Below are 14,496 nucleotides of genomic sequence, written 5' to 3'. Positions count from 1 at the left end.
AAAAAAAAAAAAAAAAAAAAAAAAAAAGAATAGTAGTATATATATCTCCATAAATTTGTCTACTTTTTTTTTTTTGAGATGGAGTTCTTGCTTCGTCACCCAGGCTAAAGTGCAGTGGCACGATCTTAGCTCACTGTCACCTCCACCTCCTGGGTTCAAGCGATTCTGCTGCCTCAGCCTCCTGAGTAGTTGGGAGCACAAGTGTGTGTCACCACGTGCAGCTAATTTTGTATTTTAGTAGAGATGGTTTTCACCATCTTGGCCAGGCTGGTCTTAAACTCCTGGCCTTGTGATCTGCCTGCCTCAGGCTCTCAAAGTGCTGGGAATACCGGCGCAAGCCACTGTGCCCAGCTATATTTGTCTATTTTTGACATTAGTTTTTTGTGATTCTTAGAAGGCAGGGACCCTGTTCTGTCTGTCTATTTGTTCCTTCAAGAAATAATTACTGCACATTCATGATGTGAACCACTCTGTGCTACACACTGAGAATACACACACATGTGCACACATACACTGCCTCAGATATATGTATGGCTATATTAAACATATATTCAGTATGTATACTATAGATATGTATATAGCAGTGGGCTGAGTGGTAGCCACCCAAAAGATATATCCATGTTCTAGTCCCCAGAACCTCTGAATGTGACCTTAATTGGAAAAAGATTCTTTGCTTATGTAATTAAGTTAGAGATCTTGAGGTGAAATCATCCTTGATTAAATTCAGTGCAATTGTCCTTATAGGAGGCACGCAGACAAGACAGACACAGAAAAGAAGACAGTGTGACCACAGAGGCAGAGATTGGAGTGATGTAGCCACAAGGCAAGGGATGCTTGACTTGTGAACTACCAGAAGTTGGAAGGGGCAAGGAATGGGTTCTCCCCTAGAGCCTCCAGAGGGGATGTGGCCCTGCAAACACTGATTTTGGACTTCTAGTCTCCAGAAGAGTGAGGAAATAATTTTTTGTTGTTTTAAACCAGTCAGTTTGCAGTACACTAATTGGTTGCAGCAGCCACAGGAGACAAATGCACACAAATACACACACACACACACACTCATGCATACCTATGTTATATATATGAGGGCACGAGGCAGACAAAAAGGTGCCTGCTCTCATTGGACAATGAAACATCACAGTTCACAGGCATCAAACACGTAATTGAAATAAAGAGCAGTGAGGGTTATGACAGAGGAAGAACAGGGAACTTGTGGGAACATATGAGAGAGCCTTACTCTTAGGTTAGACAAGGCTTCCCCAATAAGAGGTCATTTAAACTGAAACTAGAAGGTCAATAAGAGAATCTGCCACTTATTGAGCACGTGCATTGCACCACATGATGTGTTCAGTGCTTTGCATAAGTTATCTCATTTAAATCTTTTAAGGTAGACACAACTATTTTATCCATGGTACAGATAGGGAAATGAAGAGTTGGAGACTTGGAGAGTGAATTATTCAAAATTGCACACCTAACAAGGGCTAGGACTGGGATCCAGTCCCAGGTGCTCTGACTCTGGAGCCTTGACTTTTCATCATTATTCCCCACTTCTCTTTAGTCTATGGGAAGATGAAGAATACGATTGAGCCTGGCTTTCTAAGCAAAATCAGTGAGCAGGGGCCTTGGCATATGTACAATAACTACTTTTTACATGAATGACTCCATCAAAGTTCACCTCTTATTTTGGAAAAGGAGAGCTTTTGGAAAAGGACTGATCTCTTTCACAAATGATGTCTTCGTCTGTCCCTCCAGAAGCTGATACTAAGATAAGGACATTAATGGAGGTGATCCTAGGAAACGCTGGTAGGAGAGTGGGAAAGTGAGGCAGGGAGGAAAGGCAGCCAAGATAAGGGTTCATCATCAAGCAAGTTACTACTGGGAATCTAAAGCTTAGTCCTGCTGTGGATCTCTGGGAGCCAGCGTAGAGCACACCCTGGGGTGGAAAGTACCAATACCCATTCATTTCTTGTTGAGGGCTATTCATGGGGAGCATAATTCCCTTGTACTTTTGGCCTGTGAAGTAGCAGCAAAGACCTTCTGTCAGAGAAACACAGGTGCATTCCTCTGGGAGGCTGTAATTTAGGCTAGGAACCTTGAGATAAGGAGGAAATGGGGCCATGGGAGAATACTAAGAACATCACCTAAGGTGGTTGGAAGGATTCACTTTCTAGCTTCCTGGTTCTAAGGTTGTGCATGGAGAAAGAGGTTGGGGATTATTTCCCAGAGATGCCAAACATCTAACCTACACATATTGTCTCTGGGGAGCCTGAGTCTCCCAGCTCAAACCCAAATTTAGTCAAAAGTCCTGCAACAATGAGCAGCTACATCAATTCTATGTTTTCTTGTTTCTTCTCTCCTATATTATTGAGTTATGTTTATTGTGGCTTGAACACTGCCTCCATTTCAGGTGAAATATTACAGAGAAATAGGCAACCGTGTTAGGGGTTCATATGGTTTGGCTGTGTCCCCACCCAAATCTCATCTTGAATTCCCACGTGTTGTGGGAGGGACCCAGTAGGAGGTAACTGAATCATGGGGGCAGGTCTTTCCTGTGTTGTTCTAGTGATAGTGAATAAGTCTTATGAGATATGATGGTTATTATCAGGGGAGTTTTCCTGTACAAGCTCTCTTTGCCTGTTGCCATCCATGTAAGATGTGACTTGCTCCTCCTTGCCTTCCACCGTGATTGTGAGGCTTCCCCACTCACGTGGAACTGTAAGTCCAGTTAAACCTCTTTCTTTTCTAAATTGCCCGGTCTTGAGTATGTCTTTATCAGCAGCACAAAAACAGGGGTGGGGGTGGGTGGGCCATAAGCTACAGAAACATAGATAAGGGGAGGAACCCTACACATGGAAGTCACCTTAGACTCCCAAATCCTGTGATACAAGTTTAGCATTGGAAAAAAAAATCTTTCCTTGTTTCTTTTCTTTGGAGGGTGGGGGCTGAATGGGAGCTGAAGCCAAGCATCTTCTTGCATATCTCAAGTTCAGTGACAAAAGAGATTTTGGAGCCTGCATGCCTTTTAAAAGCACTTACCTTGAGCTTCATAAAATTGAATGTGAGCGTGGGTCCTCTTTGTATAGAGAATTGTTACCAAATCATCCCAGAGGAGAACAAGCACATGAAGAGATTTAAAATAGAGGAAAATGAATCTCTCCGCTCTCTCACACTGGTGGCAGAGGTCTCTTTCTCAAAGGAAATAAGGCCCCAGAGAAATTAACTGTTTGGGGAAGGAAGGAGAGAAATATTTTCTTTACCAATCCAAGAACCCTCAATATCCATAGAAAGGGGGTCATTTTCAGAGGCTTCTAAGGAATTTCCAGATGGGGAGGTATAACAACATCTCTGTAATCCCCCCTAAGGATAAAATGAAATAAACAAATCTTTGGCAGAAGTAATTGCAGTGAGCAGCGTCAGAGTTGGTTCTCAAACTGGGGGCCAGGGATACCTGGGAGGTGTTGAGGTTGAAGTTGTCAGAATGTCAATGTATTGCCTAATGGGGGTAGCAACTCTTACACAAACCATCCTGGCCAGGAGTGGGGGCATAGGGAAAAAAGGCTATGGGGAAACAGGATGACAGGTGCTCACTGGAAGAACTGGGGAACAAAAAAACTAGAGATGTGCTGCTCTCACCTGGTGAGCAAACAAGGTGTCCAGCACTACAAAGTCTATGCTTTATAACTATGTTTTAAAATAGTTATACATTTCTATGAAGTTAATAGAAAATTTGAGGTATGGTAACACCAGCACAACAGGAGATGACTACTATTGAAAAGAGAGTGTGTTACTCACAGATCCCAAGAGAGGGGGTATGGGGCCATGTCATGGGGGGTGCACAGGTCAGTGATGGGGTCAGTCAGGAGGCAGAGGTGGGAGAGCACTGGGGGCAGAGGCCTTCACTGTATTTTTGTGAAAAGGAACAGGCAAGGCAGGGTAAACAGGCTGAGGACTGGCTGATTGAAACAATTTCAGCAGACTCTGGGGCATATGGACTGTCTCTAGTTGTCTGGTACTCGGCCCTGGGGTGATTAGGGGAGGTGGATGATAGCCTGGACTGCGAGATGCCTATAAAGGAAATGGCTGGCCCTCTGGAGTGGTTGGTTTGTATTTAAAAGTGCTCTGTGCTGAGTCATTTACTATCTCTAGGAATTGGCTAATCCTGGGAGGGGTGGTCTGTTTTTTTTTTTTTTTTTTTTTTGAGACGGAGTCTGGCTCTTTAGGGTGAGCAAAGCCCCAGATGTCAAAGCATCAGAATACAGAAAACAAAAGACATTGTTAATACAGCAAAACAGCTGAAAGGTGGTCAGCACTATTTCATTTTCCTTTTTCTTTTTGATCCTTTGGTAAAAGGTTAAAATACTTTATATTTTCAGTCATGACTTCTGTTGGCCACATAGACCAGCCCTAGTGTATCTACTCATGATGGGAAGCGCTGACATTTGCCCCGAGCTTCACTGGGAACAGAATTTGAAACCTTTCTCAGCAGAAGGCCTCATATGCATAAGTACAAAATCTTATTCATCAGTAATAAGCTGCAATGGAGACTTTTAATCATGTTTGTAAGGGCTGCCATTTCAAAGCAACCCAGTAGAACCAAAGCCTTCATTATTTGAGAGATGTTTCTATGGGAAGTCTGTTGATTTCACACTTTGAAAGTGAATTAATGATGAGCTTGAGTAAATTGAATATTCAAAAAGAAGTCAAGGAAGTCCCCCATTGGAAATATGGCACACAGTGTGGTATTAAATGGGGTTGCTGTCTCATCCCCACATGTTGCAGCTCTGAACTGTGGTTCCCCCCTTTCTCTCGGGTTGCTCTGCCAAGAAGAGACCAGTTAAAGAATTACCCATAACACTGTATTTCACTATATGGCATTGTTATTTCTTCGATTTGCATATTAATGTTCTAGAATCAGATGGCAGTGCAACTCCATACGTGACACCAGGGAGTATAGGAGAAGAAGTGGGTGATTTACTACAGGATACAGATTCCTGTGTTTGATCTAAAAAATAAAAAGGCAGTAAATACAAAATGTTTTTAAACAAGAGGAGCTTTAAACTTCAATGGGCTTTGGTTCTTGGGCTTGTTAGAACAGTTTGGTCTTTCAATCACTGAGTAAGCGCTCAGGGAGAGCCGAACGCTTGGAAGCAGAAGCACATGCATTTCAAAGCCAGTGCTGGCTCTGAGCACTGAGGGTATCCTGGTGCACTGCAGCCTCCAGAAGATGAAGCCAGCAGTTCACTTGTGTCCAAAAGTCTGATGCTTACATTGGAAAAGTTCTCTGGGGTCGTCTCATGCAAAGCAGCCCTCTTCAACTCTGGGTCCTTGGACTCTGCTAATCCTACCCGTTTTAGCCTCTGTCTGAGGGCTGCTGATAGGGAGACTCTACCTTCTCCCTCTTAAACACTGCTGCCTGAGCAGATTTCATGGGGACAGCTGGAGCTGACTCCTTCCAGATGGCTTTTTGCCACCACTGCTACTCTTGTCATGGGCTCCCACTCCTTCTTGTCAACACTACTCCTCTAAGTGCAGAGTGAACCCTGGTGTGATATGGTAAGAGGGAGAACTTTCATAATTTGCAGGAGAAAACATTCTCACTCTTGTTCAAAAGCAGACATTGTGGGGTGAGGAGAGGGAGAACAGTAAGAAGGGCTGGTCCACTCTGCTCAGGAGTTTTCAGCAGCACAAAGCCACCCAACTACCCACGGCCCATCTACATAAACCCTCATCACCTGCGGGTCTTCACAGTGTCATTCTTTAACAACACAGAAAATGGGCAGAAGAGAACACGGAATTGCTAAAGTTTTCATTTTGTCATATGAAAATTTAAAAAAAATTTGTCTACTCTTTGCATCATTTCACATAAAAATGGGCATTGTAATACCAAAAACGTTAATTCATTGTCTTACATTTTCTCATTTACTCACTGTCTGGTGAAAATGCTGGCACAACAAATGTTGACAATGTTGCTAGGCTAGACAGAAATAACGATGACGTCTCTTTATTGAGTGCTTACTGGGTACTAGGCGCTGTCTAAGCACTTACACATGTTATCTCATTTTTCCCTTTTAAAGGTCTTTAATGGCTCCCTTTGGTCTCTTGCAGTGACGGCAAATGCTCATTTCCGTCAACTTGGATCCTTTGATAGTGCCCTGCCTGTGGCACTGTGTTAGTAAGGATCATGAGGATGAACAGAGGCTCCGCTGGAAAGAGCTAGAAAGATTGATTAACAATGCCTGACAGGAGGTTGGGGAGAGAGGGGACAAGGTGCAGGGGGGGAAGGGGACCCAGGGGAGAGTAGGAAGTGTGGATATTTGCCACCCCACAGTCCTCTAAAAAAAAGTTTAAGATTGCTGAGGCTTGGTGGCTCACACCTGTAATTCCAGCACTTTGGGAAGCTGAGTCGGGCTGATCACGAGGTCAGGAGGTCGAGACCATCCTGGCCAACATGGTGGAACTCCGTCTCTACTAAAAATACAAAAAATTAGCCGGGCGTGGTGGCATGTGCCTATAGTCCTAGCTACTCAGGAGGCTGAGGCAGGAGAATTGTGGAATTTGTGGTGAGTAGCGATTGTGCCACTGCACTCCAGCCTGGGCGACAGAGTGAGACTCCATCACACACACACAAAAAAAAAGTGTTCAAGATCCTTAGTAGGTAAATCAGGCCCTTTACTATCTGGCTTTTCTTGCCCTTCCAGATTTGCCTCCAGCCCTTGTCTTTAAATGTGGTGCCAGCACTTCTCCAACTGTAAAGTGCCCAGAAATCTTCAGGGGATCTTCTTAACATGCACATTCTTATTTATAGGTCTGAGGTGGGGTCTGAGATTCCGCATTTCTATCAAGCTCCCAGATGCTGTTGGTCCAAGGACCACACTTTCAGTAGCCAGGCTCTATGCCATGTCAAAGCCCTTACCATTCATTCCCTGAACCTGCTGTGTGCTTTCACCCATCAGTTAACAAGGGTTAGTTACCATTTATAATTTACTAGGTGCCAGGTCCTGTGCTAAACGTTTTACATAACTCATCTTATTTGCTCCTGACAACACATCTCTTAGATAGGTAATGTTATTACCATTTCATTTCACAAATGGAAAAAAAAAAAAAACAAACAAAAAACAGATTCAGAGGTTAGGTAACTTTTTCAAGATTAGACAGCCAACAAGGGACTAGAACCCAGGCCTGCTGAACCACAAAGCACGCACTCTAGCTTCTTGCTATTCAGCCTGTAGATTGGTAGGCTGATATCACCTGGGAAGTTGTTGGAAACGCCGAGTTTCAGGCGCTACCCAGACTCACTGAATCAGGATTTGCATTTTATCAAGAGCCCACATTATTCATGTGCACATCAAAATCTAAGAAGGCCATTGTAAACGTCCATGACTCATGTTTTCTGATTCCATTCTTTCAAAATAAGAAGTCTAGAATCACAATTCACAAAATCAGACTATTTTGATAAGGATTTAAAAATATGTATACTCTGAAGTTTTGACACTGCATATTTAACCCAAAGGGCTCTTTTACTGAGTAGTTTGAGAAAATTTTGGCTTTTCAGAAATTATCAACACAAAATAAAACTGACAATGGCTACCATCTACAAGTGGTAAAACTTGTTATAAATGAAAATCATCTAAAAGACCATATCAAGTTGGTCATATTGGATACTGCAAAAATTGGCTCAGGAAAAAAATAGACTTGAAATAACCAACATGAAATAAAACTGTCCACAACTAAAATTTTACATGGCAAGATACAGATGAATAAACAAAAAAACTGATAGAAGAATCAAGTCTTCTTAACCAAAACTAAATAAGTAAAATTGGAGCAAAAACATTGAACTTGTTAGAAATAGTGGCCTCAAGAGGAAAACTCACATGGGAAGAGATTATTATGCTACAATTATTTCTAGACAACAACAAAGCCCTGATTCATGATTCAATATTAAATTCCATGAGTGCAGGAATCTGTATCTGTCTTATTTATTCCTATATCCCAGTATCTAGAACAGTGCCCAGCACAAAAAAGTAGCTCAGTTGAAAATGTATGGTTTGGCTCTATGTCCCCACCCAAATCTCACCTTGAATTATAATCTCCATAATCCCTAAGTGTCCAAGGATGGGACAAGGTGGTGGTAATTGAGTCATGGGGGCGGTTTCCCTCATACTATTCTCATGATAATGAGTGAGTCTCATGAGATCTGATGGTTTTATAAGTATCTGGCATTTCCTCTGCTGGCTCTCATTCTCTCTCCTGATGCCCTGTGAAGAGGTGCCTTCCGCCATGATTGTAAGTTTCCTGAGGCCTCCCCAGTCATGCGGAACTGTGAGTCAATTAAACCCTTTTCTTTAAAATAATAAAAAAGTGTTGTGCAAAATCTTAAAACTTACAAGGAAAATAATCTGATAAAACTTCAGAACAAAATGAGAATGGAAAACTATTTTAAAAGTTTAAATGTGTGGTATATAATTTAAAAGAAGTAAAATGATTTAATAGCATTTGATTCAGAAAATACATTTCATCCAAGAAAGATTTTATGAGAAAATGATTTGTCAGTGTTGGCAAAATTTGGATGAAAAATACATAAACATGAGTCAAAATGGGCTAGAAGGGTGGGATCAGACTACCACCTGGTCAAATGGTGGAGTCAAAGTTACGGAGCAAAGTAGCTGCATGAAAACCATCTGTATTCCTTCCTTCTGGCAGCAAATCTTAATTATTCTTCCATGCCTAACTGAAATTTAACATCTTGCATTGAGCCTTTTCTAATCCAAAGCAGAACATTTTGACCCCAATGTTTGCACTCGTACCATTTTTACCCAAGGACGTGTTGACTTTACCATAGCAACTTTCAGAATTCATAAAAGTCGAGAGAAGATTTTGAGGGTGATAGGGTACTTTCATAAAAGAACAACCTTCCAGTATCTGAGAGGAATCACGATTTTGTGATAGTTTAATAAAATAAAAACTGTTATTCAATTCATACTATATATTACTAAAGATTCTGTGTTGTATGATTAACTGCCTAAAAAGTCACTTCTTGTTTGTAAGATTAAAACTACAAAATTCACCAAAATGAATAACTTAGGTAAGAAATACTCAAAATAAAATAAAATAGTTCATAGTTAAACTATACATGGTAACACTGGTTTTGACTAAAATTGATGGAAGAATAAAAACAAACATCTTTTAAAATGTAAATCTGAATAATTGACCTCAGGAAATTGAACTTGATGGAAATAAATAATCACAGAATAAAATCTGTAGTAGACAATGGCTTTAATTTGCAATACTTAATACAGAGAAAAAAATCTTTATTGATTAATCAAAAATTGATCATGCAATTTAAGCTCAAAGAATTGACTTTGATGAAGACAATATTGGTAACATAAATAATAAGAAAACATTTGGAATTTTTAAAATTGCCTTGTATAGAAATTGATCCAAAACTCAATAAAATTCATCAGTGTTGTTTCATTTATTCAACAAATAGTTATTGAGCATCAGTTATGCACAAGGCTGTAGCGATTAAACAGTGAATAAGATAAGGGCTTTACATTATCAAAGGAGAATGTAAATTCCTGCCTAAAATGTTGGTATTCTTTTACATGAAGTTAAAATATCCATTGCATGAAAATGATGTGTTGTCCTTCACTGTTAATTCTTTTAGGAAGAAATTTAGAACTATGTATTAAAAGACTGAAAAGGGTCCATAAATTTTGATTCAGTACTTATGTTTTTAAATATGTTCCACAAATACATTAACTAAATGTAAAAGAGTTATATCCTAAAATGTTGATTGGGCATGGGTGGCAGATGCCTGTAATCCCAGCCACTTGGGAGGCTGAGGCAACAGAATCATTTGAACCCGGGAAGTGGAGATTGCAGTGAGTCGATATCACGCCACTGCACTCACCTGGGCGACAGAGTGAGCCTCCGTCAAAAAAAAAAAAATAGTTGCTTATAAGAGAGAGAAATTAGCACATACCCTAAATATGGAGGAATATTAAGGAAACTATGCCACATTGCCTTGATGGTTGATGGTTATTTTCCAGAGCAGCAGCTCCACATTTATATCTGATCATTTATGTTTGTGTGGAAATGAAAATAATATCCTCAGGCTCCTTAACAATTTTGCAAGCTGGCCTGTTGTGGGTGACTGTGTGATGTCGCTGAGTGACAAAGCCTTGGAAACGCAAAGGCTGCTGCTGTTTCACCTCCAGGATACCAAACACCCAGGGCTTGAGAGGGCTGAAGTTGAGGCTGTGTCACAGGATCAGAATGTGATCTCCGTGACTGCTTAGCCTGCTGAGACCCAGAGGCTCAGAGGCTGGAGGATGGAGGGATGTGACAAAGAAACGTGGAACATGTTCCATAACCTCAATTAAAAACCCAGCATTCCTTCTTTCTTGTATTCATTTATTCATTCACTCAACAAAGATTTATGGAGTGGCTGATGTGCCCCAGACATTGCTTTCGATGCTGGAGATTCGGTTGTAAGCAAGAGAGATGAAAATTCCTGCCCTTATGGAGCCTGCATTCTGGTAGAGGCAGACAGTAATGAAACAAAATAAATAACTAAATTATACAGTATGTTAGATGTTGAGAAGGAGGATGAAAAATGCAGCAGAGAGAGGGAGCACGGGGGAATGGGTCTGTAATTCCAGACTGGGCAGACAGAGAAGGACCCGGTGAAGAGATGATGTTGATCTTTGAGGAGATGTGAGGGAGGAAAGAGAGCCAGCCATGCAGGCTCCTGGGAGAGGGTGCACCTGGCATGGGGAAGAACTCCCTCTGATATTTTCCAGCCTTGGATTTCATCTCTGCCTTGGTCTGTCTATGGTGGTAATAACCTAACCTGAAAAGCTGACTCTAGGTTAATGGATTATTGGAAATTTGCAGAAGGGACCCCAAGGGAACAGAAGTATCTTAACACTTGTTAGAAATTATTTTTAAGTCTGTGGCTTTCCAACCTGTCCAGGAGCTTCTGAGGCCTCACAGACCCTCTCTCTGCCATTAGAGTTTATACTAATGTTTCCAAACTGTGGTCTTCAGGGGCTTATCCTGGGAGACAGTTGCTCAGCACAAAAAGGTCTTGTTCGTAAATAAACTGGGGAAATACAGTGTGCTATCCTCCCAGTGTGAAGATTGCCTTTGAGAATGCCTGCAATAAAGAAGCCTATTGAATTTTCTTTAACCCTGAATGTCCCTAACTTATTCTCACGCCATGTCTATTACGGTCCTATGTAACAGATGTTCATCAGGAGACACGGACTCACACAGTAGTGTTCCATGCTGGTTATAGACTGTCTGGTTCATTGTCCCTTCGCTCGTCCTTGACGTCAGTTTTGTTGTATTGCCAGGCAGGGCTCTGGGATAAAATTCTCCGGTATCAACCACTGGGTCCTGTACACAGAGGACAAATACACAAAATCTTTATGGACCAAATGTAGATGGTTGCAAATGTGGTCCTACAGAAAAGGTCACTCAGGGCTTATTGAAAGTGAGTAGAAAAATATCTGGGTAAGAGAAGGCCTTCTTTCCAGTGTAGACAAATGCAGAGACACAATTTCATTGCACAAGTAAACATGAATTTGGGGCCAGGAGGTGGGGTGGGACTGTGAGGAATTTAGGGGGTAGACCAATTCTGCACAAAAAAATATCTCAAAGTATTCTCTTTGCTGTCCATCTGCTGTGGTCATATCCACCTCTCCTTACTGTCTCTGCCCCTTTCTTATTCTGTCTGTGGCTGCCCAGCGAGGGCTGGGCTCTGGTTATTCTTTTCTTCCTCAACTTTTCTGCCATCCTTTAGTCTTGTTGCCTCCTGTTTTCTTCTTTCCTTCTGGCTGGACTTGTGCTTCCCATTCCTTATTTTCTGTTTCCTTTCAAACCTCCTTCTATTCCCTTCCCCCACAAATGGTTTCATGCCCCATGTATGACCCACCCACTCTGCTGCCCACTTCACAGGGTCTGTCTTTTGTCCCTCCTTCCATTTGGCCTTTTTATTCTGGGCCCTTGCCCCAGAGGCAGACAGACCTTTATTTCTTTGGTGTGTGTTTTTGCATCACCCGTGTGACATCTATGTTTATAAGGCAACTTCAGCTTGGCTTACATTTTCAATCATGCATAGGATTTACATGATAACAAAATCTCCTGTCTGGGAATGTGAGACAGATGCCTGTAGTCATTGCATTCATCACTCCCAGGGATTTATTCAATCATACCCTCACTGAGTAATGTTTATGTGTGAGGTACTAAGGACGAGGAGATAGAAGACATAATTCTGCTTGGAAGGAGCTCATGGTCTAGTGAGAGACACAGTGACCAAAGTAGATAATCTCAATAGAATGTGGCAAGTGTTGCGCCAGAGGCCAGGAAGGGATGCTGTTCCAGGAGGGTCTCTGACCCAGCCTGGGAGGGTCGGGGATGGCTTATCAGTCTCAAAGGTAATTAAGACAATGCAAATTTGAGCTTTCAACTGAAAACTGAATTTGGAAAACTTTTACTTTTACTCTGAGCTTGAAAGTTTCTCAATACTTAAAGAGTTTTCTGATAAGAAAACTCTTTAAGTGGCATTATTTATAAATGGTATTTTTAAATACTGTAAATGAAAAGTGTTAACATTGGGAAGATTTGCATAACTCAGTGTAATATTTTCCAACGTATTAGGTTATAAAATCATGCATGGATAAAATAGTACACCCAAAATGCAAGATAGGCAATGGATTTAATGTAAGGAGTATAAAATGTTCAATTACCTGGTTTCAAATTCTATTCTGCAACTCACCTTTATGAAAACTAATGTGTAGAGTTTTGGAGTTATAGTGAAATACAAATATCCAAAATTATTTGAAAAAATTGGAACATATTCCTCCTTTTCCAACTATACAACTATGTGAAGCTGGATTTTCTTTCCATACCTCAACCAAAACAGCATATTGCAAAGGAAGGAATACAGAAGCAGACAGGAGAATCCTGCTGTCTTTATTGATTCGGATATTAAAGGAATTTCAAAATATATAAAACAATGTCTCTATTTTCTCATTTTTTTCTGTTTTGGAAAATATAGCTATTTTTCATAAGATGTATTATTTACTTTAACATGTAATTATTACTTTACAGTTAAGTAATTAATATTTAAAATTTTTCTCAGTTTCAGTTTCTAATGTGGAAAATATTGATAGCTATACCCCACATAAACTAAGCTCTTTGGAGTCCTTAGTAAAATGTTGTTTGTTTGTTTTTGAGACGGAGTCTCACTCTCACCCAGGCTGGAGTGCAATGGCATGGTCTCGGCTCACTGCAACCTCCGCCACCCGGGTTCAAGCGATTCTCCTGCCTCAGCCTCCTGAGTAACTGGGACTACAGGGACGTGTCACCACACTCAGCTAATTTTTGTATTTTTAGTAGAGGTGGGGTTTCACTATGATGGCCAGGCTGGTCTCGAACTCCTGATCTCATGATCTGCCTGCCTCGGCCTCCCAAAGTGCTGGGATTACAGGCGTGAGCCACTGCGCCCAGCCTAGTATTTTTTAATAATGTAAAGAGGCCCTGGAATAAAAAATGTGAGAATCACTGGACTAGACAGTCCTCTCTTAGATTCTACGACTTGGTCAAACTACTGCTCTGATCTTTGTGGGTGCAATGCATGAAGCCAGTGCAGAAGACTCTATTCTGGTTCCTTCTCTAAACTTGGAGAAAATAGATTTTGATTTTTGCAAATAAAAGTCTTTTTTAGTAAGTATCGATGATCACTTTCATGTACTTACCCTTTCCCACATGAGAACTCTGCTTCTGCCGATTGTGAAATACAGAATTTCTGAACTGCCTTGAGGTTACTCTCCCATCCTAATTGATGTTACTTCTCTATCTTTGAGAAAGTCTTGTGTATCCCCATGTTGTTTTCTTACCAACCAAAAGCTGTTCAGGTATTTACTGAGTGCGTCCTCTGCATCTGGCATTTTTCTAGAGAGTGGGGATACAGTGATAATGAGGAAGATGCTCCTCACTCTTGTGGAGTTTGTAGTCTAGCAGGAAAATATCATGGATGATGTTTAATCGAACCCTTACTCTATGTCAGGTTCTGAGCATTTTACATGTGGCATCTCCATTTCATTATTACAGTTGTCCTAAGTCAATACAAATATCCCCATTTTCCCTTTTTTTTTTTTTTTTTTGAGATGGAGTCTAGCTCTGTCGCCCAGGCTGGAGCGCAGTGGTACGATCTTAGCTCACTGCAACCTCCGCCTCCTGGGTTCAAGCAATTCTGCCTCAGCCTCCTGAGTAGCTGGGATTACAGGCACATGCCACCATGCCTAATTTTTGTATTTTTAGTAGAGATGGGGTTTCTCCAAGTTGGTCAGGCTGGTGTCGAACTCCTGACCTCAGGCAGTCTACCCGCCTTGGCCTCCCAAAGTGCTGGGATTACAGGCATGGGCCACCAGGCCCAACCCTATCCCCATTTTCTATAGAAGGAAACTGAGACCCAGAGAAATTAGGAAGTAT

The sequence above is a fragment of the Rhinopithecus bieti genome, unplaced genomic scaffold (assembly GCF_001698545.2).
Source record: "Rhinopithecus bieti isolate Rb0 unplaced genomic scaffold, ASM169854v2 scaffold_19617, whole genome shotgun sequence".
Lineage (NCBI taxonomy): Eukaryota > Metazoa > Chordata > Mammalia > Primates > Cercopithecidae > Rhinopithecus > Rhinopithecus bieti.
The sequence above is the reverse complement of the archived record's forward strand: the minus strand, read 5'-3'. Positions refer to the sequence as shown.